Source organism: Periplaneta americana, chromosome 11, assembly GCF_040183065.1.
Source record: "Periplaneta americana isolate PAMFEO1 chromosome 11, P.americana_PAMFEO1_priV1, whole genome shotgun sequence".
NCBI lineage: Eukaryota > Metazoa > Arthropoda > Insecta > Blattodea > Blattidae > Periplaneta > Periplaneta americana.
In genome coordinates, this window is record NC_091127.1 from 175,822,072 (window position 1) to 175,845,386 (window position 23,315).

At 34.1% G+C, this 23,315-nt stretch overlaps 1 protein-coding gene across 1 annotated transcript in view; it reads right to left on the reverse strand.

Annotated features, from left to right (window-relative positions):
- LOC138709628 (uncharacterized) overlaps positions 1-18,310 on the reverse strand; it is a 539,469-nt gene extending 521,159 nt beyond the window's left edge. The window contains exon 1 of the mRNA XM_069840532.1: positions 18,153-18,310. The gene's annotated coding sequence lies outside the window, so the exon portion shown is untranslated. The remainder of the gene's footprint in view (positions 1-18,152) is intronic.
- Positions 18,311-23,315: the final 5,005 nt, after the last annotated feature.

The window sequence follows — 23,315 nt, forward strand, 5'->3', positions numbered from 1 at the left end:
TTAATTGTATTTTTAATTAATAAGTTTATTATTTTCATTATTGAGTGTAATTAGTTACCACTGCCACCGGGTATATACCCATTGCAGTGTGAATAAATACATACATACATATTTTGTATATTCTTCCTGTTCCAATATGATTTTCATTTCTTTGTCTAATGAAAATAAACTAATGTAAATTGAATGAAAATAAACTGAAATGAAGATAATGTAGACAGCTTACAAAACTATTGAAATCTCACTGTAAGAAACCCGAAACAAACTGGAGAAAAAGTAGCTTTGCTCTGCTTGTTTACCAGGTTTATAACTTACCAACCAGCCTGCAGTCACATAGAAGTTATCTTTCCACACCCTCTCATCCTCTTGTATAGAAAACATGTCAGGGTCTAGGCGAGAAGAATCTACTATTATCCAAAAATCTTCTATCTATACTAATAATAAATCTGTAAGCCGAAATTTTTCTGGTAATTTTCGATTTTCCAAAAATCATTGGTCCTAACATATATAATTAACCGCTCTGAAACCGAAAATCGTTTGTTTTATTTTTGTTTGTATGTCTGTCTGTCTATCTGTCTGTCTGTCTGGATGTTTGTTACCTTTTCACGCATAATGGTTGAGCCGATTTAAATGAAAATTGGAATATAAATTAAGTTCGTTGTAACTTAGATTTTAGGCTATATGACATTCAAAATACTTTATTTAAAAGGGAGGTTATAAGGGGGCTTGAATTAAATAAATCGAAATATCACCCTTATTAATTTTCATAAAAAATGTTATATAACAAACGTTTCTTTAAAAATGATTTCCGATAAGTTTTATTCTATACAAAATTTTGATAGGACTGATATTTAATGAGATAAATGAGTTTTAAAATTAAGATAACGCCATCTAAGTCGCTGTAATGAAATGAAAAAAATGACTTCGTCTAGAAGGGGCTTTGGACAACAACAATCGAAAGCTATTAAACATAGCCTACAGAGAATGTTTCTATATTTGTATGAAGTAATATCGAAAGCTAAATTAACCAATTTGTATAATTAATTATATTATTTCACCATTGGAAAGTGTAGTTTCTCTAGATGGACATAATGCTTTAATGTTATTACAGTAACTTCTGAGTGAATCGAGGACAGGTAAGATTAAAATAGCTTCTTATGCATAGAAAACTTGATTGGCTATTCTGTATATTCATTTCCTGTATTTCTTAAAATAATGTTTATGAACACATTTTCATCTCAGAGAATTAACGATTGGTGTTAACATGTATAATTATTCATCCTGAGACCGAAAATCGCTTTTTTGAAATGTTTGATTGTATGTCTGTCTGTCTGTCTGTCTGTCTGTCTGGATGTTTGTTACCTTTTCACGCGATAATGCCTGAACGGATTTCAATGAAAATTGGAATATAAATTAAGTTCGATCTAACTTAGATTTTAGGCTATATGGCATTCAAAATACTTTATTTAAAAGGGAGGTTATAAGGGGGCCTGAATTAAATAAACCGAAATATCTCACTTATTGTTGATTTTTGTGAAAAATGTTACATAACAAAAGTTTCTTTAAAAATGATTTCCGATACGTTTCATTCCAAGCAAAATTTTGATGGGACTAAATTGCATCAAAATGGATGTTCTCTGAACCAAATTATCATATTTTAATTATTTGCATGTAATAACAATTAAGAAACAAGTTAAAGGAATTATCGTTGCACTAAATGAGTGGTCTCTGGAGCAAAATGATCGCATTTTAATTATTTAAATATAATTTAAATTAAGTAACACATTAAACGGTTTATCCTTCTATCAAACACGAATGTTCCCTGGATCAAACGTCCTATTTTAATTATGTAATTGCTTTATATTTATTTCTAACAAGTGCAGCGGAGCGCACGGGTACGGCTAGTAATATAATAAATTAAAAAGATACAAGCAACAAAGATGATACTTCTAAGGAGCATAGCAAAAATTTTTTTGGAGACTACATATGTAACGAAAATTTTAGAAAACAAAACCAAACACACAAAGAAGTCTTCAACTAAAAGAATCGGTGTCAAGGAGATGACACAATTTATCCATTCCAGGTCAATTCGTTCACAGCACAAAGTTCTGTATACAGATAGTCCACAACTAAAATGTCCAATCAAATAAGGCCACTAGTCAAAATGTCCAATATAAAGAAATGTTATTAATCAACATTCTTTTCGGAGAGTTACACTTCCTTCAAGAGAAAATACAAAATATTGCTACCTCTTGTGCTTGTAATGTTTTTCATTCATGCAATATTCATCATGTCTTCCACTTTCCATACTACTTATAAAAACGTTTAGCTAGGCTTAATTAATTGTACATATTTCTATGATTTCGTTCATTGCCACGGAAAATCAATGAAACATTTTGCTTGTTCTGTTAATTGATAAAACATTTTTCTCTAATGTCTTCTATTCAGTGTGTTGCATTGTCCCAGGACGAGGAATCTATTGTGTGTTGTTTTATTACAGTAGAACAAAATTCCTCGGATGCAACCAATAAACATTATTAAACAAAATACCCCTAGGTCAAATGCCATACAGACCTTGCAGCACGAAATTTCATAGCTCGGGCGGATTATCGATTCGTTGACACACGTCTAAAGAAAGAACCGAAATACATAGAGTGACAAACTCTTATGTGTTACTAATAATTAATAAAATTATAAATACACTGAAGGAGTTGAACACGTAAGTATTAACAATTCTCTCTGAAAGAATGACGTCGAAAAAGCCATTTTAACACAGAGCCATTTTTATAATTATTGGTGAAATTATGACAAAATAATAAACAACAAACAAAAGTGAAATACTGTATCAGATAAATTCGTTAGAAAGAACTCTGTACATGGCGGCTAAATTTGTTAATAACAAAATAGGACATGAAAATAGACCTTACATGCGAATTATTGAAAAATATACCTAGAAAAACTAGGTTAATACCACTACCACTATATAGAGCATATATAGGTCAAAAGCAAAGGGAGACAAATAACGGGTCGGTTACAGAATCAATGTACTGTAGTAAAAACGATCATAATTTTAAAAATAAATGCAGAAAACAAAGAACGGACTTGGGTAAATTCACTTTTTAACATCGAACTACAAACTATTGGAATGACCTACTTGCAGCGGTCTTTGAGGATTATGCTTCCTTAAGAATTTTAAAGAATAACTTTAAAGAAGTTGTATGTAGGCCAATATTGTAAATTTGCTACATTAATTAAGGTGACATGCATTCACTTAGCTTTACGAATAATTAGCTACTTAATTATAAGTAAGATTCTACGGAATAATAAGAGTTCAATTATTACTAATTTTTTTCATAAAATTTTCTGGTTACCACTGCCACAAAAGTTATGCTCAATAGCAGTATAAAATAAATACGAACATTATTATTATTCTTGAGCACGACGACGCACTTCTTCCCCCGTCCACATAGAGAAGCGATCGAAATATATAAACATAACAACAACTTTAATCGCAAGGAAGAAGGCGTAAAGCTAAGCAAGTGTTGGTGCCCGGTCCTAAACAGAACAGATAAGAAGCCACTGCAACAAAAGGACGGAACCCAGAACAGGAGCAGCGAACAAAGCGGTGCGGACCGCAGCGACAACAGGCCTCGGCCCGCTAGTCGCACTATAAATACGCTCGCACAACCAGCCAATCTGATGGTTTTCCTAAGGCGTTAAGACAAATGTCGGGATGAGCCCTAAAAGAAATGGGCCACGGACTTGCATTCACTTCCCCAGACGTTGGTGACGGTTCAAAATTAATGATTATTCACATCGAACTCGGGCCCTAACAGAATTCAATCGTCCCCTTGTACAGATCACTGGAGTCATCAAAGAGCCAATTGGCTGGTCTCCTGATCTGAGAAAAATCATCAAAGAGCCAATTGACTATTGTAAGATTAATCCCTACGCGTTCGAATCTTCAAACAGCCAAACTGGCTATTACCGTTTCGTGCCTAGACTTCTCCTCCATCGCGTCTCTCCTCCGGATCAGGTCGCTGTACTTCTGCCCCTCCCCCCCCGTATGTTGTAGCTAATCAGTTACGTCCATTTTCGGCTTACCCACTGGAAATTTCTAGCGCTCCTTCACTGGGGCGGCGAAACCCGAAGTGAGACAAGTGGCCAAGAGGCTTGGAGCTCACATATTCAGTTTTTCACAGCCCCAACTCCCCCCTTGCAAGGACGTGTTTTCACGTACCTTTAAAGTTTCTCCTCCCACTTCCCCCCACTCATTCATTCATTCATTCAGCCAATCTGCGTCCCCCTCACGTATGTAGTACCTAAGAGGTTACGTCCAATTTCGGCATCCCCTTCAAAATTTTCTAGAGCTCCTTCAGTGGAGCAGCGTAACCCGGAGTGAGACTAGTGGCCAACAGGCTTGGAGCTCACATATTTAGTTTTGTACAGCCCCCAACCCCTTGCAAGGACGCGTTTTGCGTACCTTTTAAATTTGTCCTCCCAATTCTCTTTCGATCTTTCTTTTCTTTCTTTCTTTCCGGCGAGCCACAGGATCAGTTGCCTCAGGTACGCCGAGAAGAGTCTTGCGACCTCGGATACCACTCCACTGAAGATGTCTGCCGCAGTTGCAGACGAAACGTCTGGTATAAAACCAACAAATAGACCACGGCCTCTCAGCCCGGAAAATGAATCTAGATCTATTATTATTATTATTATTATTATTATTATTATTATTATTATTATTATTATTATCCGTATAAAATATTGTACGTATTTTCATCTGTGATGTATCCTTCCTCTAAGAGGCTTAAGTATTGCAGAAGGGCTGGACAAAACAGTTCACTGAAATACTACTTAGGAATGTAAGAGGTTGGCAATCGTGTCCGAAAGTTGATGATGATGTTGACGATGACGATCATGAACATGAACATGTACAGTACGTATAGGCGTATTACATGAATGTGAAGATTAAATTATAAATAATTTAAATTTCCTCCATTGTGTATTTATTGATCATTTTGCTAATAATTGTAACATAAAATGTAATATATACAGACAAATTTTAGCTCGCCCCTGAAAGAGTAGAACTCGTGCTCAGGGACGGATTCCTGAATTGAAATTAATAATTATACAATACAATTTGTCTTATGTCTACTATGCAATTATAGTATATAAATTTAAATTTACAATTTTTCAATTTTTATAAAATCCATACATAACTTTTTAAATTTAATACTAGAACTATTAGAATTGACAAGATCAGGATATTTAAATATAAATTTGTTATATATTCTTGGGCCTAAATTACTACTATGATTAAATACTGTAACAGTGTTGCATTTTGGTTCAAGCAATCTTAAAGAATTCATACCTCTTGTTTCATAACTATGAGAATACAATTCAAAATTATTTCGATTTTTATGTATGAATTTTATTAATACAATATAATAAATTTGTCTTACGTTAAGTACATTAAAGTCTAAAAACAAATTTTGAGATGGAAAATCAGTAGGTTTATGAAGACATATTTTAATTATTTTCATCTGTAATAAATAAAGTGGATTAAAATTGGATTTAAATGAGCTACCCCATCCTATAATTCCATACATAATTACCGATTGAAATAAAGTTAAATACAATGTGCGTAATAAACTTATTGACAAGTAATTCCTCAATAAAACAAAATAATATACTATTTTACGTAATTTAATACAAAGGTAATTAATGTGTTGGTTCCATTTTAAATGATTATCGAAAATTATGCCTAAATACTTAACTTCAGAGGGCCTTTAATAATCGGACATTTACACTGTATAAGACAATCAGAATTATGTAATTTAATACTTAATATAGATGTAGGAGGTTTGTTACATTTTTCAGATAATGAGAATGGAATAATTATGTATACTTCTTTTTTTGTTATTCTCTCACATACATATACAATTTATTTAAGTAATTTTAATTTTTATACTTCATTGTATTTTTAGATAACATTTTGTGATTTTTAAGTGTAGAGTTAGACTCTATAATTTACGAGCGAATAAATTTTTACTTTCGTGCTTTCCGTCTCTACTAAAATACAAAATTCACATTGACATCAGCAGACAGTTGAAGCTGGCAGTCCGCAATATTGTGTCGCGCGTACTAACTAACTTTGCTCTAGAGTGCCACCGATTCTCATACCTGCCTTCAACCATCGTAGTAAGTACTAATTGGCTGACAAGTCTATTCTGACCTGGCTCTTGAAGAATAAAAAAAAGTCATGAAAATAACATTATGTCCTCGGAATAGACTTTTTAATCTTATTCCAGGAGTCGTTTAAAAAATGCAGTGCTGTTATTTTGACAGTGTGTGACGTAACAATTCTAGAAAAAAGTTCATATTTATTATTATCTTGAGTGCCTCTTCAGGAACGGTAGTCGCTCTTTCTATTATTGATGATATAATTAATGTATTTAACAATTGTAATTAGAGTAAGCAATTTAGTATGTAATAGTAATATGCGTTACAAGAGCGGTATGTTGAAGTTTTCATGTTCGAGGAAAAGTTTGAAAAAGCGAAACGTAGTTGAGCTTTTTTAATTTCCGAGAATTTAAAGAAAACATACGTACATTAGTTTATGCGAAGATCGTTTATTACATACCTGAAAGAGGAATTTCTAATTAGTTGCAATGAAATCTCCATCTTGGTTTCTGTTCAATGACGGCAAATTTGCAAAAGAAAAATAGCCTATCTATCTTCAACATTGTTGCTTTAAAATTTTTTCTGTGTTTACTACACTCCAGCAGGCCGTGATATACGTCTTTCTTTCCCCCCCCCCCCCAGTCTATGGAATCTTGTTGATTTTTTCACGGCTTCCTTAATGTTACTTGCATCACGAATGCAGTAACTTTAGTGGAGTTGTAGAGTTTACTTAATTTTTGCAAATACTTAAAAACAATCATTAACAGTGCAATTTAGGTGAAATTGCAGTGGTGAGTTTCCAATTTATAATTATTACTATATTGAACGTCACTAAAAATAATATGTTAAAAGCCTAAAGCAGTAAAATCAATATGTCACTTAAGCGGTAAGAAGAGGGAAATTGTTATGTGTGTTAGGTTGGGAATACTGAATGTGGAATTTTAGACTTTCCGCGGATTGGTTTTGTGCGGAAACCAAGCAAAAACGCACGATCTCGCACAAAAGTTAATTTATTACATGGCATTGAATAAGAGGGAGGGCTATTGAACAAAATCCGTGTTATTTAAAATTAGTTCAAACAATATTTCAATATAGGTTGTTGTGTCCACACCTGTGGAGTAACGGTCAGCGCGTCTGGCCGCGAAACCAGGTGGCCCGGGTTCGAATCCCGGTCGGGGCAAGTTACCTGTTTTTTTCCGGGGTTTTCCCTCAACCTAATACGAGCAAATGCTGGGTAACTTTCGGTGCTGGACCCCGGACTCATTTCACCGGCATTACCACCTTCATTTCATTCAGACGCTAAATAACCTAGATGTTGATACAGCGTCGTAAAATAACCCAATATAAAACTTTCACACAGCGAAGGCCACCAGCGAGCAAAACTTATTCTTAGAGGATGCGCTCAGAGTGGGTTCGAATCCCGAATGGGCTTATTACCTCATTGAATTTTCCGATGTGTTTCTAATCTGTAAAGTGAATGTCGGGTAATGTCTAAGGTATTCTCGGACTCTTCCCACCAAAATACCGTCTCACGATCATATAGATTTGTATGCAGACGTAGTTGCAAGTCTACAGGTAACCTTTCAGTGAACCAGGGAATCGTCCCTCGAGCACCGGCACAATGTGTCTACATTTGTTTATTCGCGTACCTGTATGTGTAAGTCGGTGAACAACAGGAATACAGGGTTGTTTCCGATCTCTGGAAACGATTTTTTAATGACGTCATATACTTCAGGAGTCACACGACAGCTGAACTGTGGTGAGAGATGACAGAGTAGTAGTGGGTGATTTAATAATAATAATAATAATAATAACAATAATAATAATAACAATAATAATAATAATAATAATAATAATAATGGCTTTATTTAACCTGGCAGAGTTAAGGCCGTAAGGCCTTCTCTTACACTCAACCAGGATTAAAACTTGCTTACACAGTTGAACATAAAACTGGATCGGAATTAAGTAGTTACATACGGATACAATTTAGGTACATAATGAGATCAAAAGCGGTAGTTACATAAAATTTAACTCATAAAATAAAATAAAACATAGTGGAATACATATTAATGTTGTTAGAATCAAATACGAATCACATAAAAATAGAAGCCGATAATTCAATAAAAAAAATGTACACAGTAAAAATAAAAATAAACACATTAGTATACATATTAATATTAGATTACAATTAATTAGGATTCACATAATTAAAACAGAAACCGACAATTGAATAAAATGTATACAAAAAATAAATTAATAATAAAAAACAACACAGTGGGATACATATTGGCGTTCAGTGATAAATAAACACTATTTAGATAATAAAAATAAGAAACAAAAAAAAATAAATAAAAATAAATACAGTCGAACACATTCCATTAAATATTAGCAACGCGTTAGGTCTGGCAACTCATCAGAAGATATTTTTCTAATTTACATTTAAAGGAAATTAAAGTTCGACAGCCCTTGACTTCATAGTGCACTGTGTGTCAGAGTAGCAATGCCCAAGAAATTATCCTGGGAGGGTAATTAAGACCCTTTCCGATGCCAAGTACAGTTACTTGAAAATAATAGAACCCCTCAAAAAACCTGGTTTCATTATTTTTTAGAAAAAATAACTTCTATGTACTTAATAAAACTGGCAAAGCTCGGATGGGATTAATTACAGAGAGGAAAAAGCAGACAAACCCACCCCCGTCATAAGCCGCATCCCCTGAGATGAAACAAATTAATCCCATTTGAGCTTTACCAGTCTTATTAAGTACACAAAAGATGTCTTTCTTGGAAATAGTGAAACCATGTTATTTGCAGGCTGCTTTTATTTTCACTAAATTGTACTTGGCATTGGAAAGGGTCGTAAATGTGCCCCTCCCAAAAGGGTTCTATTTTCTTGGGCATTGCTGCTGTGATACACTGTGCACTCTGACTATGAAATCACTCACTACTGGTCTGTCACCTCTCACTACAGTTCAGCTGTCGTGTGACTCCTGACGCACATGACGTCATTCAAAAATCGTTTCCAGAGATCGGAAACAACACTCCGTACAACTTGGATTTAATAACAACGATAACAAAGTGTAGGCTATGCAGCTTAAATGCAATGAAGATAATTTTTACTAGGAATGGACGAAACTAACAGAAGCCAGCCTCTTTACTCGTATAAATTATTTAAAAGGAACAACTGGATAATACCCACGGCAGAGCAATGTCGATAGTCGACGTTACTCACTGGCCACTAGTCACCGGGCCGTACCGAGCCGAGTCAAACAGAAGACAATCAAATGGTGGTAGTAAAATTCGCGACTATATTCTTAAATAAATCACTCTATTAGTCAAGTGCAAGATTTATGCAGTACAACGACGATGTTTTGAATGCACTAAAAGAAAATGCTTATGTAGTAAGATCTTAAAGTAGGTTATGACAACGAAATAAAGAGGGAAAAGGTGTGGTTCACGGAATATCATTTATATAACGGAAAGTAAATTTCCGGTTAATGTTCACCAAAGCATTAAGTACATAATTATGACCGCGTTGCAGTTTTATTTGTGGCCTAGACAAAATACCTAGCCTTTTACGGAAAAAAAAAAAATTAGGGCCCATGAAATTATTCACCGCTTTAATTATATTACCGTCTATCAATATTACGAAACAAAAACTGTCATAAAGGCCGTGACCGAGTAGAAACATCGATACCGAAGAGATAAATCCATTTGACCGTGATGAAACAAAAGAACATGCGAGAGAGATTTTAATTCGAGATAAAATGGACATACAATTTTGATGACCATACTGTTAGTAACTGGAGATCGCTTGTAAGATCTGTCTTAATCTTCTATGTAGAAATGTCGTCCAAGGAAATTGGTGGTCCAGGGAAATATCATTGCAATAGATGAGAGTAACAGTGGTGCTATCTCTCAGTAATGTTCAGAATGAAGGAGGTAGAGAGAAAAAGAAACAAATTTCTCCTTTTAACGACTCCACAGACCAAAATCATGTTCTTATGTTGGCAACATTGTGTATGTAGTTAAATTTGGAGGTAAACGTAACGGCACAGTTCAAAGCTGCCGTGGTAATTCTCCAGTATAGCGAGAAATTGATATGACAAGCTTCTGTACGGTTGAGATTGATATGTGTGCGGGAATTAAAAAGAGTCAATCATGTTCGAATAATCGAAATTACCAATGAAATTAGAAACATATTGATATTTTATATGTAAATAAAGTGTTATCGATGTTGATACGGGCAATTAATTAAGTTACACATGTGGCTTTAAAGGGAGGCGTAATAGCTTAGTTAATAGACTTCAGGCTAAAAGATCCCGGGTTCACGTCGGGATGGTAGCAGGATTTTTCTTGTAACTACCAGAACGGGTTACACATTACTGCACACGCTGGTGTTTGAAGTTTTTTTCCTAACGCACAAATTTGAAATGTATTTATATAACCTATTAAATAGGGATTAATTTGCAAGAGCATGTTTAAAATTATTTTGTGCGAGATCGTGCGTATTTGCTTGGTTTCCGCACAAAACCAATCTGCGGAAAGTCTAAAATTTCACATTCAGTATTCCCAACCTAACACACAACAATTTCCCTCTTCTTACCGCTTAAGTGACATATTCATTTTACTGCTTTAGGCTTTTAACATATTATTTTTAGAGACGTTCAATATAGTAATAATTATAAATTGGAAACTTACCACTGCAATTTCACCTAAATTGCACTGTTAATTATTGTTTTTTAAGTATTTGCAAAAATTAAGTAAACTCTACAACTCCACTAAAGTTACTGCATTCGTGATGCAAGTAACATTAAGGAAGCCGTGAAAAAATCAACAAGATTCCAGACTCATCATAGACTGGGGGAAAAAAAGACAGACGTATATCACGGCCTGCTGGAGTATAGTAAACACAGAAAACATTTTAAAGCAACAATGTTGAAGATAGATAGGCTATTTTTGTTTTGCAAATTTACCGTCACTGAACAGAAACCAAGATGGAGATTTCATTGCAACTAATTAGAATTTCCTCTTTCAGGTATGTAATAAACGATCTTCGCACAAAATAATGTACGATACACGAGCGGTATGTTTTCTTTCAATTCGCGGAAATTAAAAAAGCTCAACTACGTTTCGCTTTTTCAAACTTTTCCTCGAACATGAAAACTTCAACATACCGCTCTTGTAACGCATATTACTATTTGTTAACGCACAAATTTGAAATTTATTTATATGCCCTATTAAAGAGGGATTAATTTGCAAGAGCGTGTTTAAAATTATTTTTTCAACTGCCACATTTCTTGACTTCAGGCACTAATAATATATTATCGAATTTGTCTAACAGTTGTAGACCTTAAATCTTATTTCGCGTCAGAGATTGTTTACATCACAAGACCTCGCAAAAAAAATTCCGAAAATTATTTATCTTTGGATGTAACTATCCCTTAACTATGTTAGAGATTGTTTTGGTGTTGTACTAAAACGTCAGGCCATAATTTCTGTCCACCTCTAAACACAGGTGACGTCGACGAAGCACGAAGGATCGTACACCCGCACAAGTGAGTTGTGCGTTTCCAGTCAAATGATTGACTCCAATCTATTCACACGATATTAGCTTCAAGTCCTGAATAGAGCAGTATTTCCAAATGTGAAAGCAAACCACAGTTTCCTCTATAATCATTCCGTTACTTTAATGTTCTGTAAAAATGCATACGTTGAAAAAGTGACTGACACTATAGAACAGGCATGTCAATTGATGCCCACAGGAGCAAGCGCGCGCTTTATAGCCCAGGAGAGCCTGAGCGCTTTACAGCGGAAAGGAAAGAGACAGACGAAAGAGGTGGTATAATATGCCGCTTGATCGAGCTATATTCAGGGATGGCCAGCACTGATTCCATACATAAAGGGAAGAGAACTTATTAAAACTGTATCCATGTTAATTTTTAGATTTGCCTGAGAAGTATAAGTGCATTAAAAGAATGTATGTTTTAATTTTAATGCTCATTTTTCACAAGTTTGATTTTTTTTTTATTCAAAAGAAATATTTTCTCAACTTTTCGTATAGAAAAGTGAAATTTTCAGGTATAGGCCTATTTATTTAGTAGCCTTACAGAATGTTTTCGTAAATCTAATATACCGTATATACGTATTACTGAAGATAGTGTATTGAAAATTTTGAAAATATTCGAATGGAAATTGTTTGTAAAGAAATAAATTAACAAGGCAACTAGTGTTACATAATAAGCAAAAGATACGTGCCCATGTGTTGTAAAAATGTCAGCTCTGTAGCTTCGGCATATTTCGAGAAAATAATTTAATATTCTGATGATAGGAAGTTGCTCACAAATATCACCTTAAAAGCATAATGCGATAAGAGTTTTGTTATGTAATATTAGTTACACTTAAAACTGATACAGTACTTAGGTAACTTTGCTTTGTACTGTAATATTGTTTTGATTAGTTTATTGATTACTTTTGTAGGGCTAAAGATTCCCCTCAATATAAATTCCAACTTCTCATATCATACTCAATCTCTTTCTTTGGAATATCACTTTCTTTATGAATGATGTGTTTCATCCACTTAATACAGTATAATATTATATTACTATGGAATTTAAGTGAATATCCCTTCTTAACTCTCTATTACGTTATTAATATTTAAAACACAACTGCAATATTAAGAAATCAGTGTTAGTACTTTTGTTTTACAGACAATATACACTACATAATATAAAACAGACAGAAGCCATATAAAAGTAACGACATAAAATTTCACGATCCGTTTGAAGTTTGTGCAGCACTGTTTTCTTAATCCAACAGGCTGCTTATTCATATACACAACCCTTCCTCTTTCCATACGTAGCGCTTGCTGCCCGCGCACGATGTCAAGGTCAGAAAAATGCGCTTGCTTTGACATCACTGGTGTAGTATATTAAAAATCGTAAACAACACAATTCAAAATAATAAAACAAAACATTCTAATGCAATAAAGTAATGCAGTTAATACCCTATGATTAAATTTGGTGTCACTTCAAATAAACTTTTTCGATTAAGTTAATTAATTAATACGAGAAGTTAGTTATTTACAAAGTATTAAAATCACAGTTTGCTCCATAATCAGTCCGTTACTTCACAGCCATTACAGTTGTTAAATTTTTACTATTTTCAGACTCTTATATATTGAAAATAAAATGACTTTTGTCAATCTTTATTATTAGAATCAATTTAGAAGATCAGTATCATTTTGCAGAAAAAAATTGTTGGATAACATTTATTATTATTGCAGAAAATAAAGAGAAGTTTTCGTCAGGGATGTTACAAGATTTGTGAACTTACTTCACATCTTATTAACAAAAAGTGTAAAACTCAGATTTCTGCCTCAAGCAAAAAGGGATTCAATTTCAGTGTCCACTGAAAGCTATGCAAATCTCACGGCATCCAATTAGTTCACAAAACCATGATCGGTAAATATTTTGTGCGAGATCGTGCGTATTTGCTTGTTTTCCGCACAGAACCAATACGCGGTAAGTGTGAAATACCACATTCAGTATTCCCAACGTAACACACGTAACAATTTCCCTCTTCTTACCGCTTAAGCGCGACATTCATTTTACTCCTTTAGGCTTTTAACATATTATTTTTAGAGACGTTTAACATAGTAATAATTATAAATTGGAAACTCACCACTGCAATTTCACCTAAATTGCAATGTTAATTATTGTTTGTAAATATTTGCAAAATTTAAGTAAAGTCTACTACTCCACGAAACTTATTTGCATTCCTGATACAAGTAACATTAAGGAAGCCGTGAAAAAATCAACGAGATTCCAGATGCCGATGTTATTACTGCAATATGTTATGTAAATAATATTGTTAAAATATTAAAATGAAAAATAAATCATTACATAACCTTACCGTTTGTTTTAAGTTCGCATTTATAGACTGGGGGGAAAAAAAGACAGACGTATATCACGGCCTGATGGAGTATAGTAAACACAGAAAACATTTTATAGCAACAATGTTGAAGAAAGATATTTTGGTTTTCCGAAGTTGCCGTCATTTAACAGAAACCAACATGGAGATTTCATTGCAACTAATTAGAAATTCGTCTTTCAGGTATGTAATGAACGATGTTCGCACAAAATAATGTACGATACACGAGCGGTATGTTTGTTTTCATGTTCTCGGAAATTAAAAAAGCTCAACTGCGTTTCGCTCTTTCAATCTTTTCCTCGAACATGAAAACGTCAACATACCGCTCTTGTAACGTATATTACTATTATAGCTGTTTCTTCCATTTCATGGATGTTACAGATGAGTTAATGTCCTTCATTTTTCCAGTTTCAAAACAACTGTGACATTTCTAAGTCAAAATATTCACTTGAACTGTAAGATTGCTAATTGTTATTAACCCGAAATACTGAAAAAATTGGCAGAAATAGTATAGTACAGAGTAAAATGTTTCTTGATCCTGGAGCTATATAATTAACACTGCAGACTCTCAAAATATTTATTCAACAATAATTCTTTGAAAATAGTAATATACGTTCCAAGAGCGGTATGTTGACGTTTTCATGGTCGAGGAAAAGATTGAAAAAGCGAACTTGAAAACAAACATACCGCTCGTGTATCGTACATTATTTTGTGCGAAGATCGTTTATTACATACCTGAAAGACGAATTTCTAATTAGACCTAGTTGCAATGAAATCTCCATGTTGGTTTCTGTTTAATGACGCCAACTTCGGAAGACCAAAATATCTTTCTTCAACATTGTTGCTGTAAAATGTTTTCTGTGCTTACTATACTCCAGCAGGCCGTGATATACGTCTGTCTTTCCCCCCCCCCCCAGTCTATAAATGCGAACTTAAAACAAACGGTAAGGTTATGTAATGATTTATTTTTCATTTTAATATTTTAATAATATTATTTATATAACATATTGCAGTAATAACATCGGCATCTGGAATCTCGTTGATTTTTTCACGGCTTCCTTAATGTTACTTGTATCAGGAATGCAATAAGTTTCGTGGAGTAGTAGACTTTACTTAATTTTTGCATATATTTAAAAACAATAATTATCATTGCAATTTAGGTGAAATTGCAGTGGTAAGTTTCCAATTTATAATTATTACTATGTTAAACGTCTCTAAAAATAATATGTTAAAAGCCTAAAGCAGTAAAATGAATGTCGCGCTTAAGCGGTAAGAAGAGGGAAATTGTTATGTGTGTTACGTTGGGAATACTGAATGTGGTATTTCACACTTACCGCGTATTGGTTCTGTGTGGAAAACAAGCAAATACGCACGATCTCGCATAAACATATATTAAGAGCTGGTCTGTGAAGAGTACCTATTACCCAGCCAAGACCGCATAGATTCGATGCTCTTAAAACTTGTAAAATATTTTCCTTTTGAAAATAAAATATTAGAATATTTAAATTCAAAGCCTTGCCTATGTGTTACACTAATCATAAACATATATTTCTGGAAAATACTTTTTCATTGGAATTCCCAGTTTGTTCGGAATGGCTCTTTAGCGTTCTGTAAAAATGCATACTTTGAAAGACCGACTGTTATTGAATATTAAACATCGTAAACAACAAAACTCTAAGTAATAAAAACTCGTTCAAGTATGATGAACAAATGTAGTTAATATGATTCAATTTGGTGTCGCTCCGAATAAACTTTTTCGATGAAGATATTTATTTAATATGAGAATTTGGTTACAAAGCATTCAATTTTAATATATTTTCGTACAAGAAGTAAAATATTTATGTCACATTTTACATTTACTAAATTTAAAAATTGAAACGGATATTTTCTGTAATCATACGATCTAAACCATGATAATGTATTAAGGCTAATGTTATTAAATTAATTACTTAGGGCCATTTATTTGCTCCACTTTACTCACCATTGACATTAAATTGCAACTTCATGGATATTAAAAATTGTTAATAATATAATGCATACAAACAATAAAATGAAAAAAAACGGATTATAACATTTCATTAGCTAAGTGTATTAACATTGCCGCAGACCGTATTAATTCAAAACAATATAAGAAAATAATATGTGCTGTGAATTCCACATAATTTGCATGTCCGCATTTCGTAACAATGACAATGAAACGAATAATCTTTCACGCGTAGTTGTTAACGAATACATAAGATTACAGATTTGAAATAACACAAATAATACCTTCTAAATCTATCCCTTTCACTGACCTCTCTTTGATACTTCTAGATTCCAGTTCCTTATTACAAAATATTTTATTTATAAATTATAATATTTAGTTTATTGTATGACATGTCTTGAAACGTGACAGTAATATTCCTGTAGAGCTACCGCGAATTTAAAGCACACGCGACAAGATAGCATTGCGCTGTGAAGAGAAACTCGTTCACCAAAATTCCCTGTTCACTGTTGATCGCACGTATTCACTCCAAATGTCGCAGTAGAATGCGACATGTCAAATTATGTCACGAATCGAAAGTATTCTTAACAATTTTAATCCTTAAAATATAATAGAATAATGTATTGCTCTAAACTATAAAAACTATCTTTCATTAACAACATTTCTGTTCTGCTGTTATATTCCGTGAAAATTTTATTTTAGTAATACTGAAATATCTTAACTAGATTGGTAAATGTTTGGAAATAAATTTACCTTCAATTATTTCTGTTAACATCAGCACCAAATAGTAAATAATGGAGAAAGTTTTAGATAAATTCTATAAGAAATTATTTTCATCGTATTAACAAATCCTCTTTCCATACTTTTAAATAATATTTTCGTCTTATCTATTCATGAATTACAGATAAAAATAACTAATAAATAAAGCTAGACTTCATTAACACTTCACTGTTCATTCTAGGATTCTATTAAAGATTTCCTCATAAAAAGAAGACGCAAGAATTACATAATTCAACTTCCTTGAAACACGTCTATTTAGGTAATGGAGGCATCGAATATAATATTATATTAATTTATTTTTCTTAGCTTAATAGAAAACTAGTAAACTGCAGAGAATGTTCCTGATTGATTTAAGTAAATATGTCTTTCCACAATTTTAAGATGTCTTTCACATGCATTTACATAACAGTTCAGCATTGTTTTGTTGCAGAAGAAAATCAAATTACAAATTTTAGAATAGCATAACGTGAACTGCTTTTTGATAAATTTACGTAATTAATATGAATTTTAAAATTTGTAGGTGGTGACAGTTTTAAGTTATAATAGTAATGTAAAATTCAGTCGTATTTTGCTTTATAATAAGGTAATATATTTACTATAGAATGGTTGATATAAAACTCAGTTCGCGACCCAGGAATTGCTCCCTATAGTTTTAGTCACTGAAGATTTTTATCGAGACTCGATTTTTACTGATATGCTATTTAAGTTTAAACGTAGTCATGACAACGAAAAATTATTTCTGAGTCTGTATTTTGTAATATTTGATAGGTGTCATTAACAATGTGATACGAATTTTTAAAAACTGATAAAGTTACATAATATCCCAGAAAAGTTAGGTTATCTAGGAGATATATCTTGTTATTGTTGTTATGGCAGAGCCACGGATCGCTACTTTAGAATCACTCACACGCAAAGTTAAAAATCGTTCCTATAGAGTGAAAATCACGACAAAATTTTCAGGCGAATTTAATATAAATTTAAAATTGCATAAAATAACATTTTAAAAAGCAATGCACATAGACGTGTAGATAATTTAATATTCAGTACACAGTGTGAAAATACACAAGTTTGAAATGTTTATAATTCGATAGAGTACCATCAAATTCGAAATTTCATAGCATGATTTCACTGTAGTAAATATATATTTTTCGTGCGTATAATAACAAAATTTGCTGTTACGTACTTTAGACGCTTAAACGCTGATATATCTTGTAGCAATATTCTTCACACTCGAGTGAGAAAAGTTTGAAAGTATGTTGAAAAGTTTGTTCCTACTGACCTTCTGCCTTGAAAGTCCGTAGACCGTCGTCGCGCCGGTGTTTAGGATGCTGATGTGTGAAGTCGTCGACGTTGTCCTCTCTAAAGAAGAAGAAGTTAGATTATAGTTGGAAGATGTCGGAGAACTGCTGATGATCGCCGGGACTCTCACTTGTTTTATATAGCAGCGAACGTAAGTGGCGATGTGTGAGCACGTGGTGGCGTTCCACGCAGACGCGTCCCTACGCTCCGCTGGCAGGTGGAAGGGACACTCCTACATGCCCGCAGCGCATATCAACAAGTCCGCTTTCCCCATGGTAACATTACTTTCTGACAGCCGAACACAAATACAATAATCGTTTACAATGCCTCTATTGATCACTTGTTGACTGGTATTGCTGTTAAGTCGGGGAAAATATATGTCGCCGTATTTATCCCTGTTATTAAATTCTTTGATTGCGCACAACAATGAAAACTTGGTGGCGCTGTTGCCGAAGCTACGGACTCACGCCCACGGATCCTGTTCCGGGAACTCATTGCGAGTCGTCTAAATTCCCTCCCCCCCCCCCACACTTACAAACTGGTGGATCTGTCATCAGCTAAACCGATTAATTCTCGCTTCATCACTTTGAATATTAACTTTAAAAGTGCTAAACTAAGGGTCATTTCAAAAGTTATCCTTTGAAGAGGTGGAAAAATTCAAGTTATCTTCAAGCACTAGTAACAAATATAAATGACACTCGGAAGGAAATAAAACACAGAATAAATATGGCAAATGCCTGTTATTATTCGGTTGAGAAGCTTTTATCATCCAATCTGTTGTCAAAAAATCTGAAAGTTAGAATTTATAAAACAATTATATTACCGGTTGCTCTTTATGGTTGTGAAACTTGGACTGTCATTTTGAGAGAGGAACAGAGGTTGAGGGTATTCGAGAATAAGATTCTAAGGAAAATATTTGGGACTAAGAGGGATGAAGTTACAGAAGAATGGAGAAAGTTACACAACGCAGAACTGCACGCATTGTATTCTTCACCTGACGTAATTAGGAACATTAAAACCAGACGTTTGAGATGGGCAGGGCATGTAGCACGTATGGGTGAATCCAGAAATACATACAGAATGTTAGTTGGAGGGCCTGAGGTGGAAAAATTCAAGTATCTTGAAGCATCAGTAACAAATATAAATGTCACTCGGCAGGAAATTAAACACAGAATAAATATGGGAAATGCCTGTTATTATTCGGTTGAAAATCTTTTGTCATCCAGTCTGCTGTCAAAAACTGCAAGTTAGAATTTATAAAGCAATTATATTACCGCTTGTTGTTTATGGTTGTGAAAATTGGACTGTCATTTTGAGAGAGGAACAGAGGTTGAGGTGTTCGAGAATAAGATTCTTAGGAAAATATTTGGGACTAAGAGGGATGAAGTTACAGAAGAATGGAGAAAGTTACATAACGCAGAACTGCACGCATTGTATTCTTTACCTGACATAATTAGGAACATTAAAACCAGACGTTTGAGATGAGCAGGGCATGTAGCACGTATGGGTGAATCCAGAAATACATATAGATTGTTAGTTGGAGGGCCTGATGTAAAAAGACCCTTTGGGAGGTCGAGACGTAGATGGAAAGATAATATTAAAATGGATTTGAGGGAGGTGGGATATGATGATAGAGAATGGATTAATCTTGCTCAGGATAGGGACCAATGGCGGGCTTATGTGAGGGAGGCAATGAACCTCCGGATTCCTTAAAAGCCAATAAGTAAGTAAGTATACGTCAGTAACTAGAACACCATTGTAATTCTATAAAACACAGGGAAAAGTGTGACGGGAATATTGTACGAAATGAAACTATAAAAGTTGGAAATTTTTCTTTTGAAGAGGTGGAGAAGTTCAAATGTCTTGGAGCAACAGTAACAAATATAAATGATACTCGGGAGGAAATTAAACACAGAATAAATATGGGAAATGCCTGTTATTATTCGGTTGAGAAGGTTTTATCATCCAGTCTGCTGTCAAAGAATCTTAAAGTTAGAATTTATAAAACCGTTTGTTCTGTATGGTTGTGAAATTTGGACTCTCATTTTGAAAGAGGAACAGAGGTTGAGGGTATTCGAGAACAAGGTTCTTAGTTAAATATTTGGGGCTAAGAGGGATGCAGTTACAGGAGAATGGACAAAGTTACACAAGGCATAACTACACGCACTGTATTCTTTACCTGACAAAATTAGGAACATTAAAACTAGGTACGTTTGAGATAGGCAGGTCATGTATTACTGTATGGGCGAATCCAGAAATACATAAAGACTGTTAGTTGCAGAGCTTGAGGGAAAAAGACCTTTAGGGGAGGTCGAGACTTAGTTGGGAGGATAATATTAAAATGGATTTGAGGGAGATGGGATATGATGATAGAGACTGGATTAATCTTGCTCCGGATAGGGACCAATGACATTTGTAAGTAGATAGATAGATGTATTTATTGAGTAATATTATACGTACAGATGTTATATTATCATAATTTTCTCTAAAATCCAATGCACGGGTCTTCTGACCGTACGTGCTTTGTACCTAAAACAAGTCCTACTTTGTAGGTTTCACTCTCCTCACCTATGATTATATCCAACCACTCTCTAAAAGAACACACATATTAAAATGAAAATGGCACAACAAAACACATTATATAATATGTCCTAACCTAAAACAGACATAAAAGTGTATAATTGGGTAGATACTATTATCCCTTCGTCAGTTCGTATCACAGACTTCCACAGGTGCACTTCTAATCTGTCTCGCCTTCAAGATTTGTAAGTAAGTAAACTAAGGATTATATGAATGCTCACATTTAAATAGTTTATTTATGTCTTCATAAACCTATTGATTTTCCATCTCAAAATTTGTTTCTAACGTAGGACAATTTTATTACATTGTATTAACAAAATTCATACATAAAAATCGAAATAATTTTGAATTGTATTCTCATAATAATGAAACAAAAGGTATGAATTCTTTAAGATTGCTTGAACCAAAATGGAACCCTGTTAAAGTATTTAATCATAGTAGTAATTTAGGTCCAAGAATATATAACAAATTTATATTTAAATATCCCAATCTTGTCAATTCTAATAGTTGTAGTATTCAATTTAAAAAGTTATGTATGGATTTTATAAAAATTGAAAAATTGTAAATTTAAATTTATATACTATAATTGCACAGTATACATAAGACAAATTGTATTGTATAATTATTAATTTCAATTCGGGAATCCACCCCTGAGCACGAGTTCTACTCTTTCAGGGACGAGCTAAAGTGTTTCTGTATATATTATATTTTATGTTACAATTATTAGCAAAATAATAAATAAATAAATAAACAGTATTTCCGTTCTCGTTCTAGTTGTGGTTCCGTTCCCGGTTTATTGTGAGCCAGTTTTTACTCTTCAAGATATGACATTGAAATGTAATTGTGCGGTTAATTGTTCTTAACTATCTGAACTATTTTTCAAGAATCTTGTTCAATATGAGAACGAAGAAACAAGATTTAGGATTTGCAGTTGTGTGAAGAATCTTGATTTGATTTAAGAAAAAGAGTTCCTGAAAATAACTCAGAATATTGTTGAAACCGGAGACGATACATCATTTCGAACCAGAATCCAAGATGCAGTCGACCTGGTTGGCGAGTTGGTATAGCGCTGGCCTTCTATGGCCTAGGTTGCGGGTTCGATCCCAGGCCAAGTCGATGGCATTTAAGTGTGCTTAAATGCGACAGGCTCATACCAGTAGATTTACTGGCATGTAAAAGAACTCCTGCGGGACAAAATTCCGGCACATCCGGCGACGCTCATATAACTTCTGCAGTTGCGAGCGTCGTTAAATAAAACATGATATGCAAGATGCAGAACATTGTGACGAGGCATCCATTCTCTCCGTTAATTAAAATTCAAATCTCAATGATGTGGGAGGAAAATAATGGTCACTCTCTCTTTTCAATATTATAGGAATAGTTGTCTGTGGATTCTCGGAAAGACATGTACAGGGAAATAGAATCGATAATAGTGATCTAGTGAAAACAAAAGTGCAAGACTGGTTATGACATGTGGTTAAATATTTTTTTTCTACAGCACTCAGAAACTTTATAGAGTTATGAGTTAAATGTAATACTTGTAGAGAGATAATATTGTGGACAGTGACAAGCCATCGGGTAGCTAAGGTGGTAGGCGTGTTTTCTTCCGAAATCGGAGTTGCACTCGGGCGTGGATTCCCAAAATGTCAGTTGCTTCCACTACGAATCCTCTACCTTATCTCGCCGAATATCATGTCGCTATTACCAATTCCGCTGACGTCAAATAACCTAGTTGTTGATACAACGTAGTTAAATAAGCGACTAAACTCACAAAAGGTACAGATATCTAAATTACTTAAGTGTTGTGTTTTGTATATACATTTATTTAATGACTTAGTATAACATTGACTATTAATTTATTTTTAGTAGGTTATTTTACGACGCTTTATCAACATCTTATGTTATTTAGCGTCTGAATGAGATGAAGGTGATAATGCCGGTGAAATGAATCCGGGGTCCAGCACCGAAAGTTACCCAGCATTTGCTCATACTGGGTTGAGGGAAAACCCCGGAGAAAACATCAACCAAGTAACTTGCCCCGACCGGGAATCGAACCCGGATCACCTGGTTTCGCGGCCAGACGCGCTAGCCGTATTAATGTAGATGTTAAACGTTATGTTTTATTTAACGACGCTCGCAACTGCAGAGGTTATATCAGCGTCGCCGGATGTGCCGGAATTTTGTCCTGCAGGAGTTCTTTTACATGCCAGTAAATCTACTGACATGAGCCTGTCGCATTTAAGCACACTTAAATGCCATCGACCTGGCCCGGGATCGAACCCGCAACCTTGGGCATAGAAGGCCAGCGCTATACCAACTCGCCAACCAGGTCGATTATTAATGTAGATGTGTGCTGGAATACTGTATGTGCTATTTATCTTAATGTAAATGTATGAATGAATGAATGAATGAATGAATGAATGAATGAATGAATGAAGCCACTGTGTCCCATGAAGGGCTAGGGCCTCCTACAGGAGGTGAAGCTCGGTTGGTGTGGTTCACATGATGAGCTATTTCACGTGAACAATATTCACATTCACATTCACTATGTGAGATACACTAG